We start from the raw sequence: 13,382 nt of genomic DNA, 5'->3' as shown, positions 1-13,382 counted from the left end.
GCTTTTTCTCCACAAACACAGCCTGGGAAGGGATAGAGTTGGAAATACTTATTTTGTTAAGTTTGCCTCCTGATCCAAAAGGAGACACTGTTCCTACAGGGCTGGGTGATGACTGGAGGACCCAGGACCACCTGCAAATAAAGATCCATCTTTCAGGACACCTGTGTCCACCCCAAGACCCCATTTGCAGTGGAAAACCCACCAGCCATGCCCAGGACTGAACTCCCAACGACTGGGGGACCTGCAGACATGAGGACAACCCAGAAACACATCCACAAATGAGTTTTATGCTATTTTTTTGTTCTTTTGTTGAAGGGTCCTTCATGTTCATGTTCATTATGAAGGTCTTCCCATAATGACCTCCAGCATGTCACAACCCCACTGAAAGCACCTGCAGGGACCAAAGGAGCTTGTTCTAAGCCACGTCAGCATCCAAGAACGTCCCATCCTGCACTGGCCAACCTCTGGAGGAGGGACCTTGAAGAACCTTTGTGGTTGCTGAGAATCTCTGGTCCACAGGGCCACCCCATTGCTGGTAAGCATCCCCCCATGTCCAGAAGAAGCTCAATGTCTTCCAGCAGCAGGAACCAGAGGTGACACCTGGCACTCAAGCCCCACATGTCCCCTCCTCTGACAAGGGACATCAGGCACTCGAGGAACTGAATCCATCTTTGCAGAAACAAAAGGCTGAACCCATCAAAGAATAATAATAATGATTTTTAAAAATCACTTGTTTGCCAGCAGCCCGGTTTTGGCTTGGTGAATTTGAAATAGCTTTGGTCAAGTCACTGCATCCAAAACACTGGGAAGAAAATGCTGTAAAAAGTTGTTTGTTTTTTTTTTTTTAGGGTTTGGTATTTTTAAACAAAGGATTTTTACTTTTATGTCACAGTGACATACACTAAATTTCCACAGCTCTCCATTACAGTGTAAAATACTTAAAACCAGATTTCATTTTGGATTGAATGAAGCCTCTTTGACTTGACATTATTTTGTTTCCTTTTCTAACAAAATAAAACAAGTTGCCCAGGGAAGTGGTAGAGTCACCATCCCTGGAGGGGTTTAAAAGATGCAGAGATGAGATTTTTAGGGACATGGTTTAGTGCTAGATTTAAGTTATGGTTGGACTTGATGATCTTGAGGGTCTCTTCCAACCAAAATGATTCTATGATTCTATGAAAAATACCTATTCTCATTGACCCCAGCTAAAAATCCTCTTATTCTCCACAACTATCACGATTTTGCTATAGGCTAATTAACCGAAAAATAAAATTAAAAAAAAAAAAAATACAGTTACCATCCACTATTTGTTCAGTGGGCTGATATTTAGGAGTATTCAGAACACCTAAGGATAATTTGGGGTACCAACCCAAAAGATGCAGCAGGACAGAAGATGTAATTCACATATCTATCAGAAACTCATAGGAAGCTCAGTGAAGTTTGCATATATATACTTTTATATTTTTTAAGATGAGGGAAATATTTTCTGCTCAAGGAGAAAATATTTACTCTCCAGAGATTATCGGGAATTGCACAAGTTAAAACCCAGGGCTGCAAAAACCCCAACACAGATAAAGGCTCACTGATGCTCAGAGGATGCATCCTCTCCTGCTCCCTTTCAGGTCAAACTGGATCTTGTACATGACAAGGGAATTAAAAAAAAAAAAAAAAAAACAACAAAAAAACAAACAAAACAAACACATAAACAAACAAACAAAACCAGGTTTTGAGGATAATGCTGCTGACTTGTTGTTTTTCAAAGCCTCTGTCATCATGTCCCTGCAGTGCCACCAACCTCTGCTGATCCTATCAGGTGGTTTAACCAGGGAACTTAGCAGTAAAGCTAAGGAGGCACCAAGTTATATCAAGTTATTTTTTGCCCGACAGGGACCACAAAGGTTTTCAGACAGCACAGGGGTAATTCCCCAACCTCAATTTTCAGGAAAAAAATAAGTTTATGAATAGAGGAACTCACCCCAACATCCAATGTTTTGTTGTTGGGTTGGGTTTTGGCTTTTTTTTTTTATCCCTCCTGGGCTTTATTTATGGTGAAGTAGCTGTTAAATCCTGTTAACGTGCTGTAAATCCCTGTCTTGCTGTGAAAAAAAAAAAAAAAATTGGCACCTTTAAAAGGTAACTGGTCTATATCTGTACCCAAATAAACCCCTTATGGAAAAGAAAGGAAGCAGGTAGGGAAGGCAGGGAGGGCAGGGGGGTCTGGCAGAAGGAAGAAATAAATGGGATAGGAAAAAAAAAACTTGGGATAGGGAACAAAAAAAAAAAAAAAGAAAAAATAGGGAAGAAAAAAAAAAGGGAACAAAAAAGATTGGGGCCACCAAACCCAGCAGGAGAAGGAGTTCACAAATATTGCACTGTATCTGGCTACAAACCTTAAACTCGGGCTTATCCAGCCTGAGCAAATGAACAATATTAGTGAAAGACAGACGAGAAATCAAAGAGCAGCTTGGAGAAACCAGGGAAGCCTCCTGAGAGCCAAGGAAACTGCGCTATCCAGGGAAGAGCAAGATTACAATAATTAGGTCAGTTGGTGCTGAGCCTTCTCAGTGAACACGGGCAGACACAAGCTCCTGCCTGGCTGGAAAGTGATGTCCCTAAGGAGCTCAGAAACCCAACGGGTACATGTCAGGGGCATGGACAAGACCAGAAGTCTTCTCCAGCAAACCACCTGAACATCTGAGGATCGGTAGCTGCAGCACAGGAAACTCTGATGGATATAATAAAAAATTCCTTTGGTGTGAGTGACACCAAGGGGTGTGTGGTCTCCATCCTTGGAAACAACATCAAGACTCAGCTGGATGAGACCCTGAGCAACCAGGTTTGATGGAGAAGCTGGTGCTGTGCTGTGCAAAGGGCTGGACCAGAGGATCTCCAGAGCTCACTTCAATCCAGACTAACTCCAGGATCTTACCTAGGCATGCTTGTCCTTAGCCCAGACTTCCAGGACAAAGCCACCAAGTCTGAGTTTCAGCTTAATCCAAACCAGAAGAAAATTTTTTCCCAGCAGCAAGTGGTCTGGAAGTCCAGGCTGATTTGAAAGAGCCCCAAGAGCAGGAGCTGGACTGAGCTCATGTCCAGATGTTCGACATTGGATCAAAAAACAGGAAAGGGAGATCAAAGAGGAGGATGTGCTCACCACCATGACCCCTCCTTCTCTTTCCCTCTCCATCTGCACCATGCAAGAGCCATCATCTGTCTCCGATTTGGTCGCCCAATACCGGGGCCCAACCTCCAATCCAGAAGAAACCAGTCACTTATTGCTTGGTCTTCAGGTTCTCCCTTTGGATGGTGACTTGAATCAAACCCCCACCTTCCAAAAGCCACTCACTTTTGTTAATAGTGGAAGCAGATACTTCACCTGCTCTAGGTGGACCTGCTTTAGCAGGGGGGTTGGACTAGATGATCTGCAGAGGTCCCTTCCAACCCCAACTATTCCATGATTCTGTGGTCTCTCCAAAATTTTTTTTAAGCTGCTTCTTTTTTAACACCTCCCCAATATTCCAACTTGCCACTACAACTCACATTAGCTCCCCAGATTTCTTCACTAATTCATAGAATGTCTCGAGTTGGAAGGGATCCACAAGGATCATCACGTCCAACTCCTGTCCCTGCATAGGACAACCCCACAGTTCACACCTTGTGTCTGAGGACATTTGATTCATACCAGTTAAACCCAATCTTCACACAAAAGCATCCTACAGACCCAACTGTCCTGTACATGCTTCATGCAACCATGAAGTTCCTGCAGTCACTAGAGTTCACCAGCCAAAAACCATTAGACCCCTTAAATGCAAAAATTTTTCCATGTCCCTTGGTCATGCAAGAGACCTCACACATGATGCTCACGTTCAGCCAGCAAACTCTTCTTCATTAGCTTCCCGAGTGACATTCTCATTTGGTTACGTTCTCCAATCTCCCTCCAGCACATGAGAAAACAGCAGCCACAGTTTATAACGTACTTTGAATCAAAGTTAACTGCTTTTTTCGTTAAAATAATTAGCTAATCAAAAGCACTCCTTCCAAACTGATGTTCCTCCTAATGCTTTAATCAATAGACAGAGATGCTCAGAAGAGAGCTAATATGGCCTGAGTGTAGGTGCTGCAAGGACAACGCTATTCAGTCGTTATTACTCATGAGAGTAATAATTTGAGAGAAGATAAAATTTGAGAGAATAATTTGAGACAAAGATCATTCCTCCTCCAACTGTATAAAACAATGTAGTAAGTGGCTCATGTTGGAATTTCCTGAGGAGATAAAAATTGTTTTCAGGGTTTGAGCCTCTGGGTTTTGGAGTGGGAGAGGAAGGGGTTGGGGGGGGGGGGCTTGGGAATTTCTTCTTTTTATTTTCTCTTCTCCCCTTTAAAAAAGAAGCAGAGGTTGCAGCCTGCTGTACTGGCTTCCAGAAGAGGATAATTAACCTGAACGTAATGCACTTGTTTTTAATATAGTACATAGCTGGCCAAATGCCTGGTATTGCTTAGAGTGGCAGACAATTTAGTGACTCCCTTGCTGAGCAGCGATGCCTGAAAGCTCCGGGGAGAGCAAGAGATGCTTCCGCCCCAGCATTTAGCAAACAGTTCAGCTCTGCCACAAAAGGCAAGCTGGCAGCAGTCCTGCACTAAGCAAGCATGAGCATCCACGCAGACGGCTCCCATCAGTGTCCGGGCGAGCATGGCGTCCTTCATCATGCTTCATTTTGCTTGGAAAAGACCTTTAAGATTATTGAGTCCAACTGTTTAACCTACACTGGCACTAACCTATGTCCCTGAGAACCTCATCTCTGCATCTGTTCAACCCCTCTAGGGATGGTGACTCCACCACTGCCCTGGGCAGCCTGTTCCAATACCCAACAGCCCTTTTTGGGAAGAAATTGTTCCCAAGATCCAACCTCAACCTCCCCTGGCGCGACCTGAGGCTGTTTCTTTGTGTCCCTGTCTCCCCTCAGCCTCCTGTTCTCCAGGCTGAACCCCCCAGGTCCCTCAGCCGCTCCCATCACACTTGTGCTCCAGCCCCTTCCCCAGCTCTGTTCCCTTATCTGAACTTGCTCTGCTCTCCCTGGTGAGTCCATGCCATCAAATTTCATCAATTTTTTTACAGTATGACTAGGCTAGCCCCTAAAATTTCATTTGGCTGGACTCGCCTGCCTCTCCACAGATGTCCATGCTCAGGGATGGGGAGCAGAGCAGATGTGGAGCTGCTGCAGGTCTGGTAGCATGTCCTCCTCACCGCGTTACAACCCTCCTGGCACGGAGAAAAGCTCCTGTTGACAGTTCATCCTTCCCCACTGACACGTGCAGCGAGGAGGCAGCCAGGTTCCAGCTGAATGAAGCGAGAGTAACTGGGGGTGCTCAAGGAAAACCTCAGCAAAGGCAGCAAGAGACGAGTGTGCAAACCAGGGCAGGGGAAAGGCTGAGTCACTTCCTCCCCTGGAGCCCAAAATAGAGAAGAGGGTAAAGAAAATAATTCAAAAAAAGGAATAGAATCCCCATTAAAATAAATAAATAAATAAATAAGGATGAAAGCATATATAGTGACAACAGAAGGGGAACAGATAGAAGAGCAGCCTCGTGCTGCAGTTGTAACAAGAAAAGCTGCCAGGAGCACAAAGGGGCCAAGCATTACCCCTGGCTCCTTTGGGAACAGGGGTTCCCTCGTCACTTTTACCAGCAGCTCCAGCTCCGAGGCGAGTTCATAGACCACCAGTGGTGCCAAAAAGCCACCGTGCTGGTGGCTCGTCTCCTCCAGGCGATGCTACCAGCCATGACCTCAGGTTCAGCGGGAAAGCGCAGTGAGCCTGGCCAAGCTTTTGGAGACAGATTTTCAGATTTTATCCACTCCCTGGTGTGCAAACATGCTACATGAGCTTCTAGGTGACAGCACATAAAATCATAGAATCATTTTGGTTGAAAGAGACCCTCAAGATGAAGTCCAACCGTTAACCCAACACTGGCACTAAACCATAAATGCTACTATTAGGAGCCGTAACAGTATAATTAATACCTGATTATCCATCCCAGCGAGTCCATGGAGTGGTCAAGCTCAAGGCTGGAAAACCCTTTGGAACTGCAAAATATTGGTACAGACAGGAGAACCTGGACAAAAGCCACTGGCTGGCTTTTCACTGCAAGCTTGGTGGTTGCGTGGGACCAACAGTGGGGCTGCAAAAAAATTGAATAATTTGGCTTGGAAGGGACCTTAAAGATCATGTAGCATAATCCCATCACACCCTTCCAGGCAGCATCTCTACAGCCGGCTCCTCCTTCCCCACGTTCAAGGCAATTTGGGTTATTTCCTCAAAAAAAAATTTAATTAATTACTAAAGCCACTTCTGAATTAACTGACCCACTTGCACCCAGACAGATAATATTTAAGCTCATGATTGCTGTAGCCTCTCCTTGTAGGCAAGAAGAAATCTGGATTTCCCTTTTCCACCCTCTTTTCAACAGCCTGTAAGTTCTTATCTTTGAGACCCGCACTCCTCTGTCAAATTTGGCTGAAATTAGACCCCTGGTTAAAAAAGCTTCCGGAAAAATAGCAACTGACAGCTAGTAGTTCATAAGCCTCATTTCTGTTAAATAAAAACAAAAAAACCACAGAAATCTAGAGAAGCAGTTTCAAAGTGGCCATTTGCAGTCGATAAATAAATCTTTCACCTTATATAATGGGAATATATATTAAAAAAATTTAAAAGATGTGCAAGTATCCTTTCTCTGAGCTGATTCTGAGAAAGATGATGTGTGCTCCACAGATGCTCCAAAACCCAGGAGGAAGGGAGAGGGACCAGCACCCTGGGGTGAATTTTTGCATTAAAAGCATCCGAGGGGGAAGGATGTTGCGGTTCTGAGCATCCTCATAGGCAGGAAAAAACAAAAAAGCTGCTTTTGCCAGACCAGCAAAGGGATGGACAAAGCAGGGATGCAGGAAGGGATAGAAACCTCGCTGGTCACCAGAAGAGCTTTCCAGAAGCATGCGTTTTATTTCAGAGCTGCTGGCGGGATGTGAGAAACTGCTGGTCCCAAAACAAGGGGAAAAAAAAGCCATGGGAGAAAGGCATCCAGCACTTCATCATAGCTGGTCCCTGCAGCTTTTCAGCCTCTTCATCCACATCTGTGGCCTCCTCTTCCTCTAGAGGCATCTGTAGCCATAATGAGACCTCACGGCTCCTGAAAACTCCACCTACCTCCTCTCCTAGAAGTCATTTCCAAAAGCACCCTGAGCTTCTACCTCCTGCTATAAAGCCTCCAGCTGCAGAAATTATTGCTGCAAGTTTTACGACCATCAGTCCGCCTTCCTGAGCCAGAGAAAAATGTCACCAAAGATGCCTCCAAGCCCATCATTGGCTGGGAAGAGATTTTTCTCAGGTCACTGGTATGCCCCAGAATATGGCTCCCGGGGGTGCAGGCATCCACCCCTGGCTCTTCTCACCACACAAAGCAAATGCCACCTTAAACATAAACCATTTCTCTGTTATTAAACCCAGCTGACAACCGCAACCCTTCCTGCTTGCTTTTCCTCTCTTGCCCTGACACTCAGGATGGGGAGACCTTATTGCACCTTTCTGGACTTAAAAGGGGCCCGTGAGAAAGATGGTGACAGACTTTTGAGCAGGGCCTGTTGTGATAGGGCAAGGGGTGATGGTTTTAAACTAAAGGAGGGAGATTCAGGCTGGACATGAGGAAGAAATTTTTGACCCTGAGGGTGGTGAGACACTGGCCCAGGTTGCCCAGAGAGGTGGTGGATGCCCCATCCCTGGAGACATCTTAGGCCAGGCTGGACGGGATGGTGAGGGATGAGCAGGGGCATTTTCACCCAGATCAGGTTGCTCAAAGCCCCATCCAGTCTGGTCTTGATTATTTATCATTTATTGCACAATTATTCCTGCAAGATCTCCTATTAGAAAACACTCAGATGTGTTTTCATAGACCTGAACACCCCTTAAAGCCACCTGCAGAAGCTGGTGGCCCCAAAACGACATCTGCATGGACCATGAAGTAGAAGGAGCAGTTTGCAGCCATGGCCACGGCTGAGTCCAGCTCTGCAAAGCCCCAGCCCTGATCTTGCCCAAGGCTGTGTCACCCACAACCAGTTCCATGCTGGTTGGCAAAGCTCAGGCTTCACAAACAAAATGCTAAACGCTCATGACAGCCGAGACCCATAAAACATCCACGATGCATTTCTGTTCTAGCTCAAAAGCATTGTGCTTGCAAAGATCAGACTTGTGAGATTTAATCAAATGATACAAAACACTTGGGGTCCTACCTACTTATTTGCAGAAGACTTTGTCAATGCTAGCTTGGGGATGGACCAGGTGCCATCTCTGCTCCTGGTCTGTCCCCCACTGACGGCTGTGGCATGTCACACTGTCCTGCCACAGCCTCCCGTGCCACCTTTCCTGCACCAACCCGGCTGCTCACCTCCTGTGGAGCCACCACCCAACGCAACTGGTAGCAGAGGGATGGTGACAACCTGGTTGTCAACACCAGCTTCTCCTGAGGTCCTGGTGAACACAAGCCAAGCAACACAGCTCCTCCAGGATTTTATGAGTTCAAAAGCATTTTTCAGAATTAATTACAAATGCTGTTAGTGGCAGCTGGGGAAGCTGGTGGCAGCTGTGTCCCCCCATGTAGCTTTTGCTTCAGCACAGGGCCAAAGCCTTCCCAGGGCAGCACAGGTTGTACAAACCAGTCCCAGATCCAAAGGAACAGGGAAGGTTGGTTGGGTTGTGGGGTTTTTTTTTGCATTAAAACCAATTAAAATCACTGGTGAGAAATGAGAAGCTTGTAGGCACCCACATGCATCCTCAGGTCACCTGGACATGATGTGACACCAAGGGATAGAGCACACCACACAGCTACTCACCTCCACTCCCCATTCCAGGGACACGGACATGTCATCCCACCTACAACTCCTTCCGTCCTGCTGCCTGAGAGATGCAGGTGACATCCACCACCACCCAACAGGGTGGTGGACGCAACCATGCTGGAGAAGAAGACAAAGCTGAGCTGGTGTTGGTGGCCACAAAAGGAGACGCCCTCGATAAATTGCTGCGTATTATGAAATACTCACACGGAACACTCCTGGCCGACAGGCATGGCAGGATTTGGTCCTGCAGAGATAGCAGATGCAGAAGTTTAGTTGTGTCACCACAGGTTCTCCTACCACATGAGAAAACAGGTTTTTCTTCTTCTATACCATGACTGCTACGTGCCTGAGGGACACGGGAGGCCAAGGGTTGAAAAGGAAAGATCTCAAGTCCATTAGAGACGCCACCCCCATTCCTGGCCACTTTTGGAGGATCTTTACATTGCAAAAAACAGACAATGATGATGCAGAGTCCAGCAAGACAAGACCCACCATGGCACAGCCCAAGGAAGACGTGGAAGAAACAAAACCTCTCTTTTCGGTGGGAAAGTTGATGGTTAAATGCACAAAATTTTTGAGAATACGCATCATCCTCATTTCAGGCTGAACTGAGCAGGAAACATATTTCTCTTTGGATCACCAGCATGGCATCTATGTTGTAAATTACTCTCTCTATATATATAAATATGCATATACATATACATATATATAAATAAATTAAAATAAAATAGCCAGTCTCTCACACAAACAGAAAACTATTAACGAGCTACACTAGCCCTTTATTTCGGATGACTCGCTAATGCGCTAATTACACTCAGACAGCAGAACTGTACCTTCTCCAAGGAGTTTCACCAGAACATCCCAAAGCATTTATGGAGATTCCTCATCCAGAAGCCTCAACACCTCTTGATTTTCAAGACATAACAATTGTCCTTTCCCTAGTCTAAGAGCATGAGCTACCCCAAACAGCGCAGCAGTCTGTTAATTCTGAAACTTAACGACAGCATGTGTAATAACTGAAGAACAATGAAACCATTAGCAATATTTAATTGCTCCATATTTTAGCAGAAATAGGCAACATGCAAAATGTGTCACAAACACCTCCTGAAATAGCTCATCTGCTGCCTCCAGCTTCCATAGAGGCCATAGGGTCCCGCTATACTTTTAGGAATAGCTCCTCACAAATACACTGGACCCCAAAGACTCACTTGAGCAGCAAGAACGTGAAATTAAATAAAGTCCAGGAGGGTTTTCTTGCTGCTCTGCAGAGCAAAAACTCAACCAGCGGTAACTACTGCAATTTCACACCATTCCTGCTGGGAAAATATGGAACAACAGCAAAGACAGCTGCAAGGAGAAACAGGAGAGAGAGACCCAAAATGAGAAGGAGGGAGAGAGCTGGCATAGCAAAATTTGTCCTCACCAGGAGACCACAGTTGAGTGAACTCAACAGAGCGCTTCACCCCGAAGTGAAGATGCTCAGAGAGCAAAAAAAAAAAAAAAGGAGTGTTTTATTCTTCCAAGACAGACTGCTGAAGGAGGGACATCTGGAGATAAAGCTCAGCACCTCGTCATCTTCCCTTCCATAGTTTGGATCAAGGGTTAACAACTATCAAGTATGTTTTCATGCTTTGCACATTGTTTTTCATGACCCCTAGGAACCCTCCGTAGACCATTCCCACCCCATTTCTGCACCAGGCTGACTCAGTTACGGGAACGAAGGTCTCCAGGTAGCTCCATCCTCTCCCAAATCCCCCCGCAAAGACAGAACTGGTGTCCAGTTCATCTCCACAAATGGTTTCTCCAGTCTCCCGTTGGCCGGGGAGCTCCTGGGTGCTGGGCTTCCCCACATCGCCTTCACCTGCAGCATCCAACCACTGCTCCTCTGCTTTAAACAACCTGAGATCTTATAAATGATTAAAAAAAATGCTGCTTAAGAGCTGGACAAGTCCCACTGCACTCTAACCACCACACCTTAAATTCACAGAGGCCTCCGGTGGGGAAACCATGTTGCAAGGAGGGTTCAGATAGAGCTCAGAGGGAGAGTTTCACATCCAAGCACAGGCTGAGCTTCCCAAAACAGACAACGCTTGTCTCTTTGCCAAAGATAACATGTTTAACATGGAGAAATCACAGCCTACACATTTTACTTGAGGCTTGAGGGAATAAAATCCAGCACAAGGTTTTGCTCTTGGACCTCAGGATGAGCAAGGGCAGAGCAAAGCCCTTACGGGGAAAAAGAATGTGGATTGACGCAATAAAATGTTGAGTTGTTGTTTTTTTTCCATTCATTGAAGACAAAGTGTGAATATTTGCTTGTCAGGGTGACAGAAGCTGTAAGTGGAGCAGGATGTTTCCCTCTCTATCCCATGGGGCACCCCCTTGCCTGCATCTGGATGCTCAAGGGATGGTCTACCATCAAAAGCCTTCCTAGATTTTGGAGAGGAGGGACTATTAAATCACCTGGTCTTATTTTGGTGTCTTTGGGTTGAGAGAAACAACCTGGAAGCTCAATGTATCTCCTGCTTCCTCCCATTTCCTTTGCTTTTGGTAACAAATCTGTGATTTTTAGCTTCATCCCATACCCACCTGAACGCTGGAGGAAGAGTAGCATGGATTACTGGAGCAGGAGCGCAGGTGGCACAGTCAGACATGTGGAAATGGCCTATTTTAGAGGACCTACCATGTCTCCAGAAAGGCTGAGGGCACTCCAGCCTTACTGAGAAACAAAATCTACCTCTTTCCAACATAATGAGACTGCAGCCTCATCCAGTGTGGGGTCTGACTGGTGGGGGTGTCACCCCTTCCAGAGGAGCCTGACACAGGGAGATGAATCTTAGTCTCATTTTATGGAAAAAAAAAAAAAAAAAAAAACAAAACAACAACCTATTCCAAGGATAGAGTTTTGGGGCATTGGGATGCCAGGGACACCCAGCAACGGTGCTTCCAGATTTATGGCATTGCTGGGGGCAGCTGTGGCAAAAAAAATATCCCGCAACCGCCGGCTGCTCTGCTGCCACTAACATCTGTTGTCCCCTACTGTCACCCAAGGTCCTTGAGACCATGTGCAAGCAGAGTGACTCTGCAAGAAAAAAAAAAAAAAAAAAACAATAATAAGAAAATAACAACAAAATTCAGTCCCTGGTTGAGCCCTCACTTGCTACACCCAAACCCAACCCTGCGTCAAGGGCGGGGAAAGCACCTCTGGGAGGTGGGAGATGGACCACGCAGCAGAGGACATCCCACCAGGGATGTCCCCCCCTTGTGAAGATGATGAGGGTTAAAGCAGGTGACACCTTTGTCCCCCCTCACACTGCCACCACCCTCGTCCTCCTATAACAGGGATAACAATGACCTACGCTAATTGCTACAGGAGCTCTTGCACCCCATGGTTTCGATGTCCTTTTTGTCTGGGGGGGGGGACACTGGAGGAGATGGAGGGAGAGGCCGGTGCTGCCCTTCGTTAGGGCTAACAAAGGTGCCCGGGAACCTTCCAGAGGACGAGAGCCAGACCGAAATCCAATTCTAGACCTCCCTGTCCCCGTCACCGAGGGACATATTGGGGGATGGGCGCTCCCCGGCCACACACGAACTGTCATACAGGGCGGGAAAACCCCACGGGACGAGGCCGCTCCCGCAACGCGAAACCAAACCCCCCCCCCCCCCAAAAAAAATCATATTAAAACCCAAACCCCACGGTGGCCCAGTCAACCCCGTTCTCTACAGCCCAGCGCGCACCCACGCGTGGGTTGGATTTTTTTTTAATTAATTCTGAGGAAAACAAAAGGTGGGACGTGCCTCCCCTCCACCGCACCGGCTGCTGTGTCATCGACCCCACTCCCCGGCCTTACCGTGCGGCGGTGCCGGGCGCTGTCACAGCCCCTCGGGGAGGCTCATGGGCTCCGGGTGAGGCAGGGAGGGGACACCGGGGACAGGGAGGGAAGAACACCCGGGGCGCTGCCCGCCCGTGAGGAGACACCCGGGCTCCGGCGGAGGGACGCGCCGGGGCGGCCGGAGAGTGACGCTGCCGGAGAGTGACGCGGTCAACGCTGCCCCGCCCGGGCCGGCCCCCGCCGCTGCCTCCTCCGCCGCCGGCCCTGCCGGGAGATGTAGTTCCTCCGCCCGGCCTGGCTGGGGGCAGCTCCACAAAGCACCCAAAACTCGGGGACAGCTCCCTACTCCCCCGGTCACCAAGCCCTCCGGTGACACCGCCTGTTAAACCGCCCGGGTTTCAAAACAGCTCGTGTGGTGGTATATTTTTTTATTTTTTTCCTCCAGGTTGAACACTGTTAATTCTCATTTTTCCACCTCCACCTGGCCAGCCAGGCTGTATCCTTAAGGATTCAGCCCCAAAACCTTGTCTTCTCCCATCCTTCCTCTTCCACGGTCAAGCCGTGTCCATCTGGGCTTTATGGAGGTGGGTTTTAAGCTGAGCTTAAAAGAAGAAAACTGCAAGTGTTTCCATATAAACCAACATTTCCACCTCAATACACAAAACTCT

General features: G+C 47.3%; 1 protein-coding gene across 5 annotated transcripts in view; it reads right to left on the bottom strand.

Moving 5' to 3' along the window:
• The window catches only part of LOC102088239 (CBP80/20-dependent translation initiation factor-like), a 158,151-nt gene extending 145,215 nt beyond the window's left edge, over nucleotides 1-12,936 (bottom strand). For 2 of the 5 annotated variants that reach the window (XM_065044995.1, XM_065044996.1), the window contains exon 1: nucleotides 12,733-12,928. The gene's annotated coding sequence lies outside the window, so the exon portion shown is untranslated. Of the gene's footprint in view, nucleotides 1-1,975; nucleotides 2,097-6,019; nucleotides 6,178-8,878; nucleotides 9,126-12,732 lie in introns of all 5 variants that reach the window. The other 3 variants (XM_065044993.1, XM_065044992.1, XM_065044994.1) reach the window with 3 other exon arrangements.
• Between the last annotated feature and the right edge of the window lie 446 nt (nucleotides 12,937-13,382).

The sequence above is a fragment of the Columba livia genome, chromosome W (genome assembly GCF_036013475.1).
Source record: "Columba livia isolate bColLiv1 breed racing homer chromosome W, bColLiv1.pat.W.v2, whole genome shotgun sequence".
Taxonomy (NCBI): domain Eukaryota; kingdom Metazoa; phylum Chordata; class Aves; order Columbiformes; family Columbidae; genus Columba; species Columba livia.
The sequence above is the reverse complement of the archived record's forward strand: the minus strand, read 5'-3'. Positions and strand labels throughout refer to the sequence as shown.